A 15,826-nucleotide genomic window follows, 5' to 3' on the forward strand; every position below is an offset into this window, starting at 1 on the left:
CCAGCCGCCCCGGGCTGATGGAGTGGTGTGGTCTGCACGGTGGGGATCCCACGTGCCCTGCATCTGCAGGCAAGGCAGGGTGGGGGCCCGAGTCCAGGGCTGGGGGACAGGAGCTGAGGGAGAGGGATGGACAGAAGGTTGTAGAGGGGGCACCACTTTGAAAGGCCTGCTGCTGGGGATGTGAGCGTGTTAACTCTCAAAGGCCGGCTCCTTCTGTGGTAGGGGGGAGGTCACTTTCCCTGTGTTCTATTTCTGAGGGGAAATGGGGTCAGCGCGAGGAAGAGCCTGAGCTCCGTGGAGACGGCGTCAGGGCAGAGCAGGAGACGAGTGGAGGCTGACGTCGGACCCCTTTCCCAACAAGCGCCTCAGCCCTGCCTCTCCAGGGCCGCTCACCCATGAACTCTTCCTGGGTGGGAAGCGGCACGGAAAGCGAGGAGCTAGACAGGGATGCCTCTGGGCCTAGCGGGGCGCGCACCCTTCAGAGAAAGCCAGGCGCCTGGAAGCCACGTTTATTCTGCCCCGGTGGGTGGGGGCGGGGGCCTGCCCTCCAGGAAGTCCCTGAAAAGCTCAAGGGAACTTGTGGCAAGCTTCTAGTGGGTTCCCCTGCCAAAAACAACCTCTGGAGGGAGCAGGACACTGTGTACTGCCCTTCTCCACACCACAAACCCAACGAGGGCGCCTTGTCTGCCCTGCCTGAGGCACCTGTCCAGGGGCAGCCGGAGCACCATTCTGTCCGCACGCCTGCACCAGCTCTAGCCTGCAGGCCAGCTCCTCGGCTGACACCCACCTGCTGCCCTTGAAACCCCTCCCTCAGAGCCTTGGAGTCCTTCTTGACTGCCCCCCCACCCCACCCCCACCCCCACCCCCGTCCTCCTTCCTGTCCCCTCCCCTTCCTGTGCCTTCAGCTCCACTGTGCTAAGCACCAGCTATGCCCTAGGCACTTGCTAAATGGTGTGGGGGACACAAAGAAAGATCTATTTAATATGGATCCTATCCTCAAGGAGATTACTGCCCCCCCCCCCCCCAGGAGATACTCACATACAAAGCCAAACTAAGAGGTAAATACATGGTAATATGTTGCAATGAGGTGTGACGGCCATGCCCTGTATGGAAGCACTCTGTCCTGGCCTTTAACTGAGACTCGCTCTTGACACAGCCTTGGGCAATGAGGATAGTTTGGTCACACCTGTGCTACACCGGCGTTACTAATCTCCTTCCGAGCTCCAGAGATCTGCCTTCTTCCACCCCCACCTTCACCCCCAATGATAAGTCTCTTCCTCTGGCAGCTTAGCTATGTGACCAGCGAGGCCCCCACAACGGGGTTTGCTCCTTGTCACATAGGGACCCCGCCCTGGAGTCCTCCGCTGGTTGTCCGAGCATCTCCTTCCCATGCAATCAAGCAAGAGTAAAGAATCCCGCGGGCATCCGGTTGTCACCTGTGCCAGCCCGCCAGGACATCAGTCTAGTGTCACCCTCGCAGTACCTAGAAACACATCTATCCTTACTGTTTTCTTGGGTGCACATAAAAAGAAACGAGGGTTGCCCTTCGACCCACTCAGGTTCAACACGGCAAGTGCACTTCCTAGCTTTGCCCCCTTGGGCGAATTATGCAGCTTCTCTGAATCTCATCTATAAAACCAGGATAACAGCAATGTGCTCATGGGCTCATGGTGAGGACAAATCAAGTAACAGATGTGGAGTGCTTTACAGAGGAGGCTCAGAGTCGTGTTTCTCATCCTCAGCACCGCTTTCCTTGGTCACTGCCCTAGTTACTGACCCTCATCCCGTCTGTCTTGTCACCCCATACAGAAACAATACCACTTCTCTGTGTTTAATCAAGTCGAATTAACATTTTTTGTCTTACCGGTTATGTCTCCACGAGTTTGGATTACAACAACGGCGTCTAGGCTGATCAACGAACATCCTGCAGTTTGAGGTTTTTAGCTGAAGACGTTGTAATTATCTTAAAACCTGTAACACAAGCTCTGGGTGCACAAACTTTCAGTATTACCTGAAAAGCATCCTTGGCACCGGGAATATGTGGATTTGATGCTCGGGCGCAGCTTTTCCCTAAGAAGGAGACCGGGACCTTGTCACGTTGTCATGAAGGCTGGGAAGACGAAAATAGCAGCTGACCTCCACCGTTATCAGGTTAAACAAGAAGACAAGTTTGATTTGACTGTCGAAAGATAAGATTTGGGGGAAACCACCTGCAAGGCTTTTTGATCCGGTTGGATGAGGAGCTTGCGAGGATCTAACTCAAAGAGAGGGAGAAGTTAGTTCTTCTCGGGTCAGGATAGTGACAGTGTGACGTTTTCCAGGGAGGGAGAACGATTCAAAATGAGTGAAAAAGATGCCTCATCCTATCTCGGTGTTCCTATGTCTTTGAATCTTGCTTAGAATTATGGAGCTTTGTTTCTAAATTTTCCTGGGGCACCTGGGTGGCTCAGTCAGTTAAGCGTCTGACTTCGGCTCAGGTCACGATCTTGTGGTTTGTGAGTTCGAGCCCCGCCTCGGGCTCTGTGCTGACAGCTCAGAGCCTGGAGCCTGCTTGGGATTCTGTGTCTCCCTCTCTCTCTGCCCTTCTCGCACTTGCATTGTGTGTGTGTGTGTGTGTGTGTGTGTGTCTCCCCATCTCAAAAATAAACATTAAAAAAAATTTAAATTATGTATTCTGATTCTTTGTAATCTTTATACTTAACTGCATTTACAGAGGGTTCTATTTTGTCAGGGAAGGTATATTTAAATAGAAAACCGCATGCGCCAGGTTATTCAAACTGTCCACAGATACAACCGAATATCCACCTGGTGGCAGAGGGTCACAATTGCAGGCAAAGTGCCCAGGAGCCCGTGGGCTGAGGAGTGTGATTTAGCAAATGTCAGTGGAGGTCACATCACTCTACTCTTCTATAAGGGTTGTAAATGCTTAACATTCTCCTTGTGAATTCAGTGACTGTGTTTATTCTTGGCGAGCACCTACCAAAAGTCTTTTAAATGACAGCGCCTAGCAGATGTTAGAGTCCCCTAATATTAATGCCTGTGAGTGTCTGTCCAGTCTGGTGTATTTGTTCTTGGAATTAAACTAAAGGGCAGGGATTCCTTTTGTCTAGCACAGATTCTCAGTGGAGATAACACTGAATGGTGATAACCCTGGGATAGATGTCTAGCCTGAGAACTGGTAAGTAACATGATCGGTGCCAGGGTAGGGAGAAAGAAAGGAGATTTGAGAAACGCTGGAGGATATGTTTATTAAGAGCTGACTTTTTACCACTTTGGTGCCTTGGGCTGCACAGCTTGCGAATGTGCAGGGGGGTGTATCCGTAGGCTCACAAACGGAGCTGCCCTTCTCTACCAGCTTGGAAACATTCTCTGTGGTTGCAGTGCTCATCACAACCTCTTTATGCATGATGAGTTACTCATTAAAGATGTTGCTTTAACGCTGAGATATGTGGGGGCAGCGGAGGGGGTTAGTCATCCCAGAAGGAGTGTGTGCAAGGTGAATCCAGCAGTAGGATGTGACGAGTGGGAGTGAGAAGGCAGGAAAAAAGCAATTTCATTTACCATCTTTTCCAGAAAATATTTCAAAAACACCTATGTTATGTATTGTCTTAGAGACACAAATTTATGCAATATTCTATTTCTTCTCTTGAATGGCACGTACATTCTTGCAAATCTCTTGGGCATGAAGCGGTGAAAAGAACACTGGCCTTGGACTTAGGAACTGTAAATTTTGCACTGGCCTGTGCATTTAATTTGCTGTGTGATCTTGATCTAATTGCTTTATTCTCTGGGCCTCAGAGGCTTCATCTGTAAAGTAGGGTAGCTGCATGTGGTTTTGTGATGAGAGGCACAAGCTCTAGTCTGTTTCCCTGTCCCCTTGACCCTAATCCTAGCAGAATTTTGTTTTACTATCAAGGACCTATCAATGGAATCTGAAATGAGCTAAAATAAGAGATCAACTGGATGAAAGTTTTCCCACCCAGAAGCTCCTCTCCCCCTGGGACTCAGCACCTCTCTCCCAGCCCCACTTGTCTCCTGGGCCCATGCTGGCTGCCCAAGAAGAGGCAGAGGGGTTACCCAGAAATAGAGAAATAGAAAGCAGGATGTCTCCAGACACTTCCCTTTCCCCAAGACCCAGGGAAAAAGGCAGAGAGAGAGAGAGAGAGAGAGTGTGTGTGTGTGTGTGTGTGTGAGAGAGAGAGAGAGAGAGAGAGAGAGAGAGAGAGAGAATGTCCAGATTTGTCATCTCTGAATTGGGTGGAAGGTGGGTGCATCTCAGCCCATCTTCTGGGTTATAATGACTAATGATGACAGATGCTCTGACAGGGATCACCTGGGGCCCTGCATTTTTTTGCCTGATTCGTGGGCCAGCCAGAGGTAGGGGAGCATTTCCAGTGCAACCTGGTGATTCATCTATGCCATGCTGAGTTGTCCTGGTTGCAAATCTACAAGAATGTAATTGATGCCCAAGTAGACATCAATTAATCAACCAGTGTTTATATGGTGGTAGTCCATGGACAAAGGCGTTAGTGCTCTAACCCGAGCAAGCATTAACTGAGCACTTACTACAGGTCCAGAGCATGCGCACTCTGCAAGGAGAACAAAAGAAATGTGTTCTAGTCCCTGCCCTCAAGAGAGCTTGAATCACATTTCAAGAGTTGGCCCCTCAAATGGGGTGTCAGAGACACAGAGATCCTTCAAGACAGAGCTACCTGATAGAACTTTCTGTGATGATGGAAACATTCAGTGTCTGTGCTGTTCAGTATGGTAGCCACTAGCCACGTGTGGTGCTTGAGCACTTGAAGTGTGGCTAATACAATTGAGGAACTGAATTTTTAAGTTTATTTAATTTTATTTTTTAAAACTTTAATTAAATGGCCATATGTGGCCCGTAGTTATCATACTGGACCATGCATCATGTCCTTGCTATTCAAAATGTGTCCTGCAGACCAGAAACATCACGTCACTTGGGAGCATGTCAGAAATACAGAATTTCGGGCCCCAGCCCTACTGAATCAGAACCTTCCTTTGAATAAGATCCTGAGGTCATCTGTTTGTACATCAGGTTTGAGAAGCACTGGGCTAGGGCACTGCTTCCCAACTTGACTGCATATTAGAATCACTTACATATCAGGAAGCTTTTAAAACTCCCCGTGTTGTGACTGCACCCCAGACAAATGAAACCAGTATTTGTGGGGGGTGAAACCCAGGCACCCATGTTGTTTAAGCCCCCAGGTGATCCCAGCATGCACACGAAGTTGAGAACGGCTACTCTGGGGCCAGGCAGCCAGCCTGGGTCACACTCCGATGGATGAGTCCATGTGAGGGCCAGCGACTCAGCCTTAGCCTCTAAATTCACTTGTTGGGCCCAGCTGCCTGGGAAGCCAAAGGGAGTTATTCATTCTCAGCAAGTGTAAGAACTGGCTGGGGTTTATGTTTGTTTCCAGCGCCTAAGTGAGATGTTCATTAGTTTTTGACAAAACACGTCCAAATGCCACAGCACCAAAGGGTATTGAGCCAGCCGGGTCACTGAAGGCTGGGAAGGGCTGATTCACTTCCTCACTCTGGGGCCCGGATACCCTGGCATCCCAGAGCAGCCCCATGAAGGGAGCTATTATTCCCACTCAGGGTGGAGGCGGCTGGTTTTTCCAATGCAACTTGTCTTCAGCTGTCCCTTACTGCTGCTCAGCAAGTGCCCAAGGGTCACTGGGGCCAAAGAGAAAAGGTGGGTTTTCCTGAACAGCCAGACTCTCATCCTGTTGATCTGAACAAGACCTGAGAGGCCCCAGCCACTTTCTAGTGATGAATGACATTTGCAGAGATGATTCTTCATCTCCCAGAGGGTGAAGTTTCAGGGAAAGCACATGTGAAATCGGGGTCTGAAGAAATTGGGTCCCACCAGAAGCAAGACTGTCCCAAGGGATGGAGCTGCAGCCCCTGCGTGGGGTGTTGATTTCCAGAGTCTCACTGAGGAACATCATCCTTGACTCAGGTGATATGGAGATGCAAATGATTCACTTTGGAAATGAGATCCCCAACTATGTGACTTTTGGCTCATTTGTCTTGACATATCCATAGAATTTCTTAAGCTCTGAATCCACAGCTCTTCTCATGCATTGCATGCTGACCTTAGGAGAGTCGGTGAATACAAGGGTGTCTTTAGGAAGACAATGAGAGAGCCAGCCATGATTTTCGCCCATCTTGGAGCAAGGGAGGAACCAAGGCCAGCACTGAGAGTTTCCAAGGACAACCAGAGCAAATGCCTCTCTGCTTTCTCTCCACCTCCAAGTCCACCTTCACCTGTAGGTTACCAAGCATCTTCCAGATATCCAGATATCCTTAGAAAGCTTTGTTAGCCAGCAGGTCCCTAGACCACAAGCCACATATGAATGAATGAGGCTCTCTCTGTGCTCTGGCTGGATATGAGCCTATTTCCTGGGGAAGATTAGGAAGGAGGCAGGGAGAGGATTTTTCTCCCCTCCATGGTTGCCTAGGCAAGGTTGTGCCCAGGGGAAAGAGAGAAAGTTGGCCAAATGTTATCTCTTCCAGCTTTCTTAACTCTATTGCTGTCCTGTTGTCTCTCTGAAGACTTGGTGTCACTCACCTACAATGATGTCTGGGCTATACAATTAGCACTTGGCTAAGTGCTCGCTAATTCTTCAATGGCACTTCATCACCATGCCATAAAGCATCAGGGCCCCGCAGGCTCCTTGGAGGCTAAAGAGTCCAACACTCTTGACTCACAGATGGGGGAAATGGGGCCCAGGAAGCAGTGCTCTGAGCATATTGGAGCCTGAAGCTAAAGGAGAAATCAGTAATACTGATTCCATATCTATTGAAAACTTTGGTATTTTGTTCATTATGGATTTTTTTTTTTGCATTAATTTTTGAAAACAGTGCCTTAAAATCCTCTCTACCTTAACTACTGAGTTTTTTGGTGCCCCTTCAAGTTTATACCCGAGGTGAGTGTCTCACTCGAGGCCTGGCCCTGGCAGGAAGAGTTGCTCAAGATGACACTAGTTTTGACCAGAGGCCAAAGGAGAACTTGGGTCTTCCAAATCTGTGAACTTCCTTCTTTTATGTTCACTTCAAGTGCAAATCCTATCTCTCCAAATAAGTGGAGAGTTCTAGTGGGCAGGGAGCTGAATTGGTAGAATAATGACACCCTTATAAGGTTATTGTCCAACCAGAGAAACAATATTTACAAGTTCAAGAAGCTGCAAAATCATTCTCTAAATACAGGATTGCTGTTAATGGTTGTGTCAAGCTATTGTTACTGCAGTGAGATAATAAGAGATATGGGGACACATTCCAAGATGTGGACTAGTTCCCCAGCCCAAATCTCTCTCACCTGTACTACTTTCCAAGCGAGGAAGCCCCTTCCATTCTTTCCAAACCCAGGCTGATGACATTCTTCAAGAGTTTTGTTTCTTTGATCAAGCTTTACCACATCTGTGGTTCTTTTACTCACCCCATGCTCCTGGCTTAGAGCACAGCCGTGGGACATGGCGAATGAACAATAAACAACAACTGAGCACCAAGGATCACCTCTTCTGTGTAATGGCTGCGTGACGTGGCGCATTGCTCGGTATGGCGGCACCATGTTGATGGACATCCAGTTGCTTCTCTTTGTTCTCTCCTTCCCTTTCCTGCTCTCCCCTTTCCCTCTCAATCTCTCTTTCTCTCTCCCCCTAACTTTTTGGCTGGGGTTAAGCCTTTTTTTTCCCCTCCAGGGTTCTGCATTGCAGAGGTATGTAATGCACACAGTTTTCTCAGAAAGAGTACATGTTCCCTGCCCAGAATCAGTGCTGCTTGGGATTCATGTACCCTACCTATAGAGTCAGCTGTGCCCCACTCAAAGGGAAGACCTGTAAACCCCAAAGTATGGAAAGTGTGGTTCGGTGGTGAGATGTTACAGACAACCCATTTCCTAAAGTGTCTGTGAGCATGGCTGCTGGAAGAGCCCAAAAAGGAGAAAGGAAAGCCACCTTGCTGGGAACCAAGTTGGGTCAGCTTTGCTTCAGCTACAAAGAAAGGAAAGTACACTTGGTCTTTCTTCTCTCCCTTTTTTGCATCATTATTCTCTTTTTTTTTTTTTAAGAAAAAAAATCATAATTTTAATATTATTTTTAATAGGTAATTCATTCGCATGATTCAAAATATCAAAGGTATAGAAGGTAAAGTCTCCTCCCAGCCACTTACTTCCCCTTCCAGAGGGGACCAACTTGACCTGTCCTCAGGTACCTGTCCAGAGATATTCCAAGCATACCCAAACATCTGTGCATAAAATCTCCCACTTCCGTTACAAATGGTAAAAAGTCATCCCTCCCCTCTCTTAGCGCAAATGGGAATGTACTCCATATACTGGTCTTCACACAGGACTTCAGTTTTTTTGTATCTTGGAGATGATTCCATACCAACCCATTAAATGTGTTCTCATTGTTTTAATGATGCTTTACTATTCCATTGTATGGCATACTACAATCTGTTTAACAAGTCCCCTTTTGATGGACATTTGAGCTCTTTCCAGTCTTTTGCTGAAGAAATGCTGCAGTAATATTGGTATATATGCCGCTTTGCACATACACACATTTATCTGTAGGATAATTTCCTAGAAGCAGAATCGCTGGGTCAAAATTGATGTGTGTTAAAAAGTTTGACAGGTAGGGGCGCCTGGGTGGCTCAGTCAGTTGAACGTCTAACTCTTGATTTTGGTTCAGGTCATAATCCCAGGGTTGTGGGATCAAGCCCTGCGTTGGGCTGCGCTGAACATGGAACCTGATCTGACAGGTATTGCTAAGTTCCCTTCAACATTGCACATGCCATTCCCTTCAGCAGGGTATGAGTGCCCATTTGACCAAACCTTTTCCAGCCACTCCTGCCATGGTTTACTAGAGAAATCTCACAACAGCCACCTGTATGGTGACTAACCCTTCAGGCCTTTTCCTATCTGAAAAGTGAAGAATGGTGTCTGAGTGTGGTTTTGATTTGTATTTCTCTTATTAAGACTGGGCTTTATTTTGTTTTTATTTTCTAGGAGCCCTTTTTTTTCATATACTTAGCCCACTTTTCTATTGTGTTTTGTATTTTGTGTAGTATCTGATTTGTGCACACTCTTTGTACAGATCATTAGACCTTGTCCTGGGTAAGAATAGCAAGTACTTCTTTGTGGTTTGACATTTTGTCTTTTGACTTTGCCTGTGGTGATTTTGTTTGCCAGGCAAACCTTTTTATTTTTATCAAGTTTATCATTATTTTACGATTTCTGGTTTCATTCATAGATTTCAAAATTCTCTTTTAGAGTTTGATTTTTACTTTTTTAACGTTTATCTATTTTTGAGAGAGAGACAGAGTGCGAGCAGGGGAGGGGCAGAGAGAGGGGGAGACATAGAATCCGAAGTAGGCTCCAGGCTCGGAGCTGTCAGCACAGAGCCTGACATGGGGCTTGAACCCACAAACTGTGAGATCATGACCTGAGCCGAAATCAGACACATCCAACTGAGCCACCCAGGCACCCCACATTTTTTTTTTTTTTTGAGAGAGAGCACGCACATGCAAGCAGGGGAGGGGCAGTGGAGGAGAGATAATCTTAAGTGGGCTCCACGTGGAGCCTGGTGCAGGGCTTGAGGGGCTCGATCTCATAACCCTGAGATCATGACCTGAATCGAAATCAAGAGTCATTCAACTGACTGAGCCACCCAGGTACCCTTGATTTTTACATTTAAGCTTTATATCTACAGGCAACTCATTTCCTTTAAAGGTGTGAAGTATGAGTCTGACTCTATTTTTTCCCCCAATGTCTCCCCAGGATATTTATTGAGAAGTCTTTCTCTCCTTACTGGGTGAAATGCAACCTCTCTATGTAATAAATTCCAAGGTTTGTTTGTGCCTGTCCCAGCTCTTCCTCTGGTGCCTCATTGGCCTAGGTACCCATGCGCCAGCACCAGGCCCTCTCTTTTTCTTTCTGTGCCACTTGGACTTGACTATAGGTCCCTGGGCTTGTGGACACTGGACTGGGATGGGGTAGGGGTGGAGGAATAGCAAAAGGCTTGGATAACATCAGAAAACTTCTAGGCTTTCTCCACAGCCTCCCCACATCTAAAATGGTTTTGCTCCCACACTTCCTCTCTAAAGAAAAACAAAAAGAACAAAGAAGTTCTATTCCTCGTTTTAAAAATCTATTTGTCTGGCCCGGAGGGAACCCCCTGTTTTTCTGTGCACTCTGCTGATGTTCTCGGGGAAACGGGGCTTCCCTTCCAAGTTTAGGAGCTTGGGGACACCTTGAAGTAGGGCTTTGATCACTGAGTGACTTCCCCCACAGGCTCCTCGAGCCTCAAACCCAGCAATTGCTGGTGGAGTGTAAATTGAGCTGGTCTTTATCTTAGAGACATTACAACAGACCCTAGACAAACACATTAACAGCCACTAAAAGACTGAACTAATGCGGGCCAATAAACAAATCCCCAGGAGAGATTATGCAGAACCTTCCTCCCTCTCACCCTCCCTCCCTCCCTCCCTCCGAGCGCCCCCTCAGCTCCTGCTCTCTCAGCCCAAGAGCTCCTCCCCAACCAGACCCTACGCGCCTCACTGGCAGCTGCCCTGCTTTGGGCCCCTTTTCTAACCCGGCTCTGGTCCATGCACTCAGTAAATATTGCAAATAACATAAGAGAGCAAATCTCCTTTGATGGACCAGCTAATAGTTCCAAGCTATCAAAAGGAAGGTTCTCCTTTGGAGGTAGAAATTATCCTATATACCTGAGGTTTTCAATTTAAGGTCTTCAGATGTGCCTCAGAGGTTCCCTGGACCCCTGCAGTGATTTGCAATATTTATAGGTAAGCCTGGGGGGAGCATTTTTCTAAGTGGTGGGAGAGGAGGGTGGGTCCTTGGTGTTCCTAAGAGTCCAATACTTAAAAAAAAAAAAAAAGTCCAGATATCTATGGATAAAATGATACCTGGAATCTGCTTCAAAACATTCCAGTAGGAGTTCAGGGAGTGGCTGGGGTAGGTATAGTTACAGATGAAATAAGATTAGCCATGAGTTGATAATTGTTAAAGCTATTGATGGGTGCTTGGCAGTTATTATATTATTCTCTTGTGAAGGAAGGAAGGAAGGAAGGAAGGAAGGAAGGAAGGAAGGAAGGAAAAGAAGGAAGGAGGAGGGGGAGGAAAGAGGGAGGAAGGGTTGGAGGAAGGAAGGAGACCCTTGTTACAGACTAATGGAAAGAGCCAGACAGCCCACAGTCTGCAGCTGCCTCTCACAATTCCGCTTTATAGGAACAACTTCTGCCCTGATTCGTGTTTGGGAGGCCAGAAAATGTGTGGATGCAGAAGCGTATCCCCTTCACTCTCACCTCCACCCTCTGTGCTCAGCATCACCCTGAGAGCAGGACCAGAGTCCCTGAGGGCATCTTTGTTCATCTTTGTCCTCCCGCTAAGCCTCCCCCTGCCCCGCCACAGGCTTGGGGGGGGGGGGGCAGGGAGTCATCCGAGGCCCTTGGCTCTCCACCCCAGCCCAGGCAGATGGAGCCCCGGTTGCCTGAACGAGGTTGTGCAGAAGGGGGCTGTGGCTGCACCGTTTGGATGTGCTTGGAGTAGAAAATTCACAAATTCCAAGCTCCGCTCCCAAAGCAAACCTCCCCAACCCAGGTGGCTGCAGCCCGTCCTCCCTCTGACAGCGACAGCTCCAGGGGCCGCCAGGCGGGGAGGCTTTGAAAACCAGCTTGTGTTTGAATTGTGAAAGCACCAATGTTTGTGATGTTTGCCCAGCAGAGAAGGAGCATATTTTCTCCCTTCCAAAGGCAAACTCAAAAGATGCTCCACGGTTTTTCTTCAGACTTTCCACAGGAAACATAAATCAGGAAGAAAAATGACCATAGGTGCTGGGGCCTGAAGAGGAATGCCAGCCCCAAAGGGGCTGCTGGAATAGGCGCCCTCTGTCCTTTGGTGACGATGACACCCTTCAGAGCCTAGGGCCGCACTTCTTTCCTCTGAGCAACCTTCCCAGCTGAAGCGAGGGGAGCAACCAGACCCGCTCTCAGGCTTCACTCCTGGTCGGTCTTCCCCATCCAATGGCTGCTGGTGCTTGGGCTGGGCAGCTATTGAGATCCCCTAGCTGCCTATCTTTTTGTCTTCTCTCTCTCTTGCTTGTGTTAAAGTAAAAGAAACATGGTGCTCCAAGCCCAGGAGCCCAGCAACGCTGTCAGATGCTGGATCGGAGCATTAAGGTGTGGACATGGCATGCAGGGAGCCTGAGCACTGCCCCCCTCATCTGCCGGCCCGCCTGTCTTAAACTCCATCTCGGAAGGAGAAGGACTTTCCCAGTCTGTGGTCTCTGCCCTCAGGGAGCTTATAATCTGCATGCAAACATAAAATAAGAGAGGTCATAAAGCAGGGTTGAGTGCACACTGTTAAAATAAAAAAATAGAGACCAATCTTGAAAATTCCCTGAGCAGACAAAACCAATTCACTTGTACCAACAAAGCTGAATGTAACTTATTTTGCAGAACTAACCTGCCTTGGATTATTTCTTGCTTGTGCCTCTGGAAATCCTAGGCAAAGAACTGTTTCCCAAGGTTGATATGAGATAACCACTGACCAATTCCCTGTCAGTTAAGAAGATTCTAATATTGGAAGAAAAGAAGAAGAAGAAGAAGAAGAAGAAGAAGAAGAAAGAGAAAAGAAAAGGAAAGAAAAGGAAGAAGTTCTAATACTATAACCAATCACCGTGAAGAATTAGCAGTCCCTGCTTTCTTGCTATATAAGCTGCTTTACAACAATATACCCCAGAGCCTCATTCCACTGTTTGATTCTATCATTCTCTGCTCTCAAACTGTCTTTTTGGTGTGCACAGTAAATTTCTACTAATTACTACTTTGGTGATTCATTGTTTTTACTTCTGCTATTTCTGAGATTTTGACAACACATATATGCACTGATTGATCTAGGGTGTGACTAATCTTTTTGTTTTTAAATAGCAAATCTCTTAATCTTTTTTTAAGTTTATTTGAGAGAGAGAGAGCAAGCATGAACAGGAGAGGGACAGAGAGAGAGAGAATCCCAAGTAGGCTCCACGCTGTCAGCCTGATGTGGGGCTCAAACCCATGAACTGTGAGATCATGACCTGAGCTGAAATCAAGAGTCAGACACTTAACTGACTGAGCCCCCCAGGCACCTCAAACGTGTATATACTCTTTTTTAAAAAAAATTTTAATGTTTATTTATTTTTGAGAGAGAGAGAGACGGAGTGTGAGGGGGTGAAGGGCAGAGAGAGGGAGATACAGAATCCAAAGCAGGTTCCAGGCTCTGAGCTATCAGCACAGAGCCTGATGCGGGGCTTGAACTCACAGACCACAAGATCATGACCTGAGCTAAAGTCAGACGCCTAACTGACTCAGACACCCAGGCACCCCTATCCTTGGTGGACTTTTTTCTGCACAGAGGATCAGACTCTTTTTCATGGGTTATAAGTACCAGCCGACTGCTTCCACATTGGGAGTTTGTGAAGATTATATACATTGACAGATCAACTTTACCCTACAAAAAGCTTGACCCAAGAAATAGAGGATTGAAGTCAGTTTGGCCTGTGCTAGCGGAGCTAATGCAACATGCTGATTGATTCATTATAAGCTACGATGCCTTGAGTATTTGCTAGGGCTGTAGCTGGAATGCTTCAAGGCCACCATTTCTGTCTCTTGACATCTGAGAAACTCACTTCTTGAGATAGTTTCTTCTCCTATAATGTTCTGTCTTTGGATAGACCCAACAAGCCCATTGAGCATCTACAAAAAAAAAAAAAAAAAAAAAAAAGAAAAAAGGAAAAGATATATTATCAATTCATATAGCCCTGTGATAAGTCAACTAAACAAAGAAAGGACACCATTGGAAGATGCTTTTGAGAGCATGCTTCCAACCAGAGTTAGAACTTGGCTTTGATGGACCAAATTCAGAGAAAGACCACAGAAACCATTTCCTTTTCAGCTGACGTTTATTTATTCTGTTCATCTGAAGCCAGAGCCAATAAATTAAATGACTTTCAATGGCTAAAAAGGTCTCTGAGATTAGATTGGTCAATCCCATGTCAGAAAGCTCAACTGACCTGCAGACCAGCCCTCTGTATTCATGAGTGGTGTCAGTTGTGAGAGGAGCTTCTCTCGTGCTGTTTCTGGCTGAGACTGGCTCTGACCAGAGATGCAGAGGAGGAGAGGGAGGGCGGTGCGCTGATGAGGCTGAGGAAGAGCGATGCAGTGGAAATAGGGTGCAGGTGGCTGAGACCACGGGCTTTGGGGTCACACGGACCTGGGTCCAAAGGGCTCCTGGGCTGATGTGCTGCCATGTTTCCTGACCTACGAAAGTGGCACGATGCTAGCACCTACCTACCTTATAAAGCGATTGTGGGAATTAAGTAAGATAAAATGTGAAGAGAATTCACACTCAGCTCTCAGCAAATGCAAGCTATTCTAATCTCAGCGAAAAGAAAGAACAAGAGGACAAGTGGGGGTTGGGGAGGGGGGACACGGTGGGAGGGGTTCAGAGGCCTGACGTTGCAGAGAGCAGCCCCCCACCCAGCCCCGTCGCCAGGCACCTGGGACTGCACATCTCCTGGTCCAGACAGACGGCATACATGTTTATTGGAAAACCATCCACAAAAGTTATTGGAAACTTTACATTTGCGGCCCGGTCTCTGCACACCGCCTAACTGCCACTGCGGGAAACAAGGCCTCATTCACTCCCCAGGCAGCTCCCTCAGCTGCCCCAGCCCCTCCATCTCACACCCCACTGGGACTGGTGTGCAGAGGCCCCCTGGTGCCCAACCTCCTCCCCTCCCCTGGCTCTGAGTGATTTCTGACTTGCTTTTTCCAAATGTGAAATCTTTGAGTGAGGTCATTTCAACCGGGGAAGGAGCGAGGGGAGGGTCACCAAGGCGATATTTCCTAAGTGCAGAGGTCCCTGGGGTGACTTTAGACGGAACTTGGATAAACATTTTTCATTTTAATAGTTACATATTTATTTTTCAATGTATTTATTTCAATGTGATTGGAGGGAGAGGTAGAATGTCAATCCCATGATACAGAGTTTTCAGTTCAAGTAACCTTGAGTAAAGCAAAAGAGAGTGAGAGAGTTGATTTAAGGAAGCTATTAAATGAATAATAAGTCTAGGTGGTCCTCAGATCTGACAAATAGTTCTGGGAATGCTGCACACTTGCTCTCAGCCCTCATCTGAAGTTTCCTGGACATGGCGGTCTGACAGACACGGTTTTGATCTCAGCAGGATGGTCCTGCCCTGAACTGGCCAGGGAGAGGGGCTGTATATAGCTCCAGGGACATGTCACAGCTCCCTCGAATGCAGTTCCGTCCGTCCCATACAGGTCTGCACCTGGCCGGCCTCGCTATCCTCAAATACTACTCCCATAATTCAAACTACTCAAGAGCCCTCCATAACTCCCCATTACCTACGGGATAGAGGCCGACTCCTCAACCTGGCACTTCAGGCCCTTCTCAATCCATCTTTCCGTTTATGCCACAGGCCCATGTACTCACTGCCTGGAAATCTGGTGTCCCCCCTTTGGCGATCACTCTGCTCCAGCTGCTCTGCCGATGTACATTGTCCACTCACCTCCAACCTGTCCTATGCTTCCTCAACCTCCTCCCAGGCCTCTGAATCTCCTCCTCCCAACAGGCAGACTGATGGTCTAGCACAACGCTCAGGGCCAGGCTTGGAGTTGTGACTCTAGCACTATTGCTTACCAGCTGTGTGTCCTTGAGCCAATTACTTGCCCTCTCTGGTCCTCAGTTGTTTCATCTGTAATGACGGGTGATGACAGCAAC

General features: G+C 47.6%; 1 long non-coding RNA gene across 1 annotated transcript; it reads right to left on the reverse strand.

The window, feature by feature from the left end:
- Window positions 1-11,069: 11,069 nt before the first annotated feature.
- Window positions 11,070-13,825, reverse strand: LOC123590238. Its single transcript, XR_006708681.1, has 2 exons — window positions 13,713-13,825; window positions 11,070-12,354 (listed from the first exon to the last, which is right to left on the reverse strand). It is a non-coding gene; the product is annotated as an uncharacterized LOC123590238 (long non-coding RNA).
- Between the last annotated feature and the right edge of the window lie 2,001 nt (window positions 13,826-15,826).

Source organism: Leopardus geoffroyi, chromosome B4 (genome assembly GCF_018350155.1).
Source record: "Leopardus geoffroyi isolate Oge1 chromosome B4, O.geoffroyi_Oge1_pat1.0, whole genome shotgun sequence".
NCBI lineage: Eukaryota > Metazoa > Chordata > Mammalia > Carnivora > Felidae > Leopardus > Leopardus geoffroyi.